Below are 4,830 nucleotides of genomic sequence, written 5' to 3'. Positions count from 1 at the left end.
CCATGTGAAGACCCCCATGAACCTGTGTGCACCTAAGGTCAGTCAGAAAGCAGTATCTGCGTTCATTACCAAAACAAACACCCGAGTGACTTCTGCAGGGCGGCTGGCTCACCTGCTCTGGTGCACCCCCATAATCAGCAGTTCCAACCCTCACAAGCTGACAGTTCAGGGGGAAAGGGAGGGTTCGCCTGCTTGGGTGCATCGTGTCCAGGCCTTATGTTGGACTCAGGCCCTGGTGACCCCTAAAGACTACGGCCTCACAAGGGCAATTGTGGGCTCACCTCGTCCTGTCAGCTCCCCGCAACCCCACCCTGCACTCCGCCCCGCCCTGCCCTGCCCTCCCCTCCCACTCAGACCCCACACCAAGGGAACCGCCGCCCCGTAGGCAGAACACGCCTCGCTCCGCACCCACTGCCCGAAGGCTGGGGGAAGGCCACTGCGCGCCAGTGCGCTGCCTTCCGGGCAGACAGATGCCCTCCCTTCCGCTCTCTCCAAGGCGGCCGCCCCAGAGGGGGTACTCTCTACCTGGAAAGGTACAGGACCCACCAACCAGGCTCCCACTCTGAAAGGCTGCTAAGAAGTGTGGCTCTAAGAATAGGGTAGGAAGCAGCAGGGCAGAGGGAACCCTGGTGGCAGGGTGCGGCCCAGGGGGGTGGGAAATGGGAGAGAGGGGCATCAGTGGCAAGTGAGGCGAAGGCAGGGTTCACGGGGCAGGCGCGTCCAGCCTGAAAACCAGGACAGGGGAAACAAGGTTCAGGCTGGGGTCCTGGAGGGCAGGGAGCCCATAGCTAAGGGTGGTCGCTGGAAGGGGGTTGAGATAACAGTAGCAAAATTACAGTTATGAAGTAGCAACAAAAATAATTTTATGGTTGGGGGGTCACCATAACACAAGGAACTGTATTGCAACATTAGGGAGGTTGGGAACCACTGCTCTAGACAGTGGAACTGCCCTATAAGGGTTTTCAAGGCTATAAATCTTAACAGAAGCAGACTAACATATCTTCCTCCTGCAAAGCAGTTTTGGGGTTCAAGCCACCAATTGTGTGGTTAGCAGCAAAGTGCTTTGACCGCTGCACCACCAAGCCTTCATTTAGTAGGGCATTTATAGGGGGTAAACTGAACAACAATCAGCAAGGAAGAATTTTAAGTCTGAGCAGGTACTAAGAGGAAGTGACTTAGAGTAAGTGTGGGATCCAAGTTTGTGGAGACAGACACATTCTAAAGGAACATTCCAGACCTTTGCTTCCGCCAGGTGTCGTTCTACACCCTCGGGATCACTGCAAAAACTCCCTGCATTAAGTGGATGCCAATTCATAGTGACCGTGTAGGGCAGGGTAGAACTGCCCCTCTTAGTTTCCGAGACTGGAACTGTTTATGGGAGTACAAAGGCCCATCTTTCTCCCTCGGAGTAGCTGGTGGTTTTGAACTATGGACCTAGCAACCCAATTCGTAACCACCCCACCACCAGGGCTCCTCAGGCCCTGGAGATGTAGTCCTGGAAAACACACAAAAGCCCCTGCCCTCAAAGAGCTCACCTTCTCACCCAAGGGAATTGTGTCTGCATGAGGTCGTCCATGCCGAGGCCTAGCACAGCCCACAGTCAATCAACACACTCCTCCCCCCTTCCCACCTCTGGGTTCCACATTATGAAGGGTTTTTATACCAAAGACAAAAACAAACAAACCAAACTTACTGCCATTGAGTCATTTCCAATTCATGGTGACGCTATAGGGTTTCTAAGACTGTATTTTTACAGGAGTAAAGATTTCTCCAAAAGAATGGCTAGTGGTTTTGAACTGCTGACCAAGGAATTAGCAGCTCAATGTGGAACCCACTGCACCACCAGAAGGGCTCCTTATGGTTTTTATATCTTCTGAGCTGTTCATCCTGGCATGGGGGAGGAACAGAGTTTAGAGCTTGCCTGATGAGCTTCCTCCTCTGACTGCCAGTGGCTCTTCCACTGACCAGGTGTCGTAACTTGAATAAGTTCCGTCACCCCAAGCCTCAAATGCTTCACCAGTACAAAGGACCGGCGACCAGACACAAAAGGCTTTGTGTGGATTACATGGGCTTGTAGAGGTGAAGCTCCCACGAAATGCTAGCCCTTTCCCTCACCTATTCCGTGGTCGTTTCAGGCTGTTCAAATCGAGAGCCCAAGTGCAGAATTCTTGAGAGCCAAGTCTAGAACTTGTGCCATTACACTCCACCCGGGTCACTGCAGACACTGTCCCATCAAATTCCAGGAGGCTGTAGCCAAAGCCCCTCCCAGCCTGATGGCTGCCTCATGTAGCCCCACCCTTCACTCCCCTTCCCTTGCCCAGGTTTTGCCTTGGAAGCACACTTGGACAGCTTCAGTCCACTTAGAAAGGCCTCATTCCCACACTGTGTAAGAATAATGCTTCCCCGCCTAGGCTCACCTCTGGATTGAGGCTATTGGACGATAGCATTAAAAATAACATTGGCCTCCATTTTCAATCCGCATACAGGAAGGCGGCAAGAAAACACTTAGCCAGGTTGAACTAGTCACTCCAATTCAGCAGCAACGTCCTGATTAAACAAGGAACCTGGATCCTCCAAACTCTCTGGGGCCCAAAGTCCGCATATTAAGTATCCACCCTACACTTGGCGGAGGAACCCGACAGCCCGGGCCCCGGTGACTGTGACATCGTGACGATGGTGGCACCTGGTACAGTACTCGGGGTCACCCCCGCCACCCTGTCCCCACCACAGAGCTCCTGCTGAACCAGACCTTGCAGCATCCTTAGTAATGTTATCAATTTGAGTCACAGAATGTGACAATACTTGTACATTGCTTTAATGTACTACTTCTTGGATTATATAAATAGTAACACGAAAATTGTTAAAAGTCTTTGAAATTAATGTTGAATTGCAACATGAATAGTTACAACATTACTAGTCATTGAGCAGAAGTTTTCGGTTATTCTCTCTTCCTTTAATTACTACTTCACTCACAAAAAGGTTGTTGTTGGGTATACTAATTACCGCGATTTTGTACCTGAAACATGGGAAATTGTGACAGTATCTTCAGATAATACTAGGTGATTCAAAGTGTCACTATAATTGGGCAACAGGGACCGCTCTGACCAGAGCACATGAGAAACGGGAAAGTAAAGAGCAGAGTTTGAGCCCTGTAGGGATATTGATAAGGGTAAGCAGGGCTTAGGAAAAGTGTTTTGGTTGTAATAAAGTCTCGTAACATTTCTGCCGAAATACTGCACCAACATTGTATAAAGACAATCATTTTGGCATCACCTCCTGCCATTGTCACCTGCGAACAGCCCCACCCCCACCCCCAACACCCCGCCTTCCCCAATGCCTCATGCAGGGGAGTGAGCTCAGCTCCTCCCTTAGGCTCATCTCCACAGCTGCACAGGTTCCCCCGCAGTGGGAAGCCACTCTGGATACCTCCTTCCCTGAAGAGGCTGCCCAGCAGAGAGAGGGCAGGCGCCCATGTGAAGACCCCCATGAACCTGTGTGCACCGAAGGTCAGTCAGAAAGCAGTATCTGCGTTCATTACCAAAACAAACACCCGAGTGACTTCTGCAGGGCGGCTGGCTCACCTGCTCTGGTGCACCCCCATAATCAGCAGTTCCAACCCTCACAAGCTGACAGTTCAGGGGGAAAGGGAGGGTTCGCCTGCTTGGGTGCATCGTGTCCAGGCCTTATGTTGGACTCAGGCCCTGGTGACCCCTAAAGACTACGGCCTCACAAGGGCAATTGTGGGCTCACCTCGTCCTGTCAGCTCCCCGCAACCCCACCCTGCACTCCGCCCCGCCCTGCCCTGCCCTCCCCTCCCACTCAGACCCCACACCAAGGGAACCGCCGCCCCGTAGGCAGAACACGCCTCGCTCCGCACCCACTGCCCGAAGGCTGGGGGAAGGCCACTGCGCGCCAGTGCGCTGCCTTCCGGGCAGACAGATGCCCTCCCTTCCGCTCTCTCCAAGGCGGCCGCCCCAGAGGGGGTACTCTCTACCTGGAAAGGTACAGGACCCACCAACCAGGCTCCCACTCTGAAAGGCTGCTAAGAAGTGTGGCTCTAAGAATAGGGTAGGAAGCAGCAGGGCAGAGGGAACCCTGGTGGCAGGGTGCGGCCCAGGGGGGTGGGAAATGGGAGAGAGGGGCATCAGTGGCAAGTGAGGCGAAGGCAGGGTTCACGGGGCAGGCGCGTCCAGCCTGAAAACCAGGACAGGGGAAACAAGGTTCAGGCTGGGGTCCTGGAGGGCAGGGAGCCCATAGCTAAGGGTGGTCGCTGGAAGGGGGTTGAGAGTGAGCAGAGTTGCAGGCTGGGGCCCTGGAGAGGGGTGCAGAATGCAGTGGGGGGCAGCGGCCTAGGCTGAACCTTAGGGACTGGGGGCCCACCTTGGGCCACAGGAGGAAGAAACGACGGCAGGCCGTAAAGGGAAAGACCAAAGTGCCTCGCCAGGCCCTGGGCAGGGAAGGAGAACCACGCCTGGGACACTGGACCGGGTGCCTGCGCCGGGGACTGATGCAGAAGGGTCTAGCCTGGGCTCTGGGGGAGACCAGACTGGATCCAGGGGTGTAGAGTGGGGCTCCAGCTGGTACCAAGGGAGGGGGCTAGGAGGACGTGACAGGTCATTGGCACCCAAGTCGCCTGGGCCGGCCGCCCCTTCCGAAGCAGGAAGGGATGGTGTCTACCCAGGGCCCGGGACCCCGCCCCTCCCCCACCCCGGGTTCCCACCCGTCACCGGCCGGGGTCGGCGGGGAACACGAGCTCCGGCGGGGCTCCTGGGGTTAGAGGGGGGTGACGTCGGGCCTTTACCATGGTGGCGGCGGCGGTGGCGGTCCAGG

The sequence above is a fragment of the Echinops telfairi genome, unplaced genomic scaffold, assembly GCF_000313985.2.
Source record: "Echinops telfairi isolate 266 unplaced genomic scaffold, ASM31398v2 ScPeMD7_7457;HRSCAF=8495, whole genome shotgun sequence".
NCBI classification, from domain to species: Eukaryota; Metazoa; Chordata; class Mammalia; order Afrosoricida; family Tenrecidae; genus Echinops; species Echinops telfairi.
Note: the sequence above shows the minus strand (reverse complement) of the source record.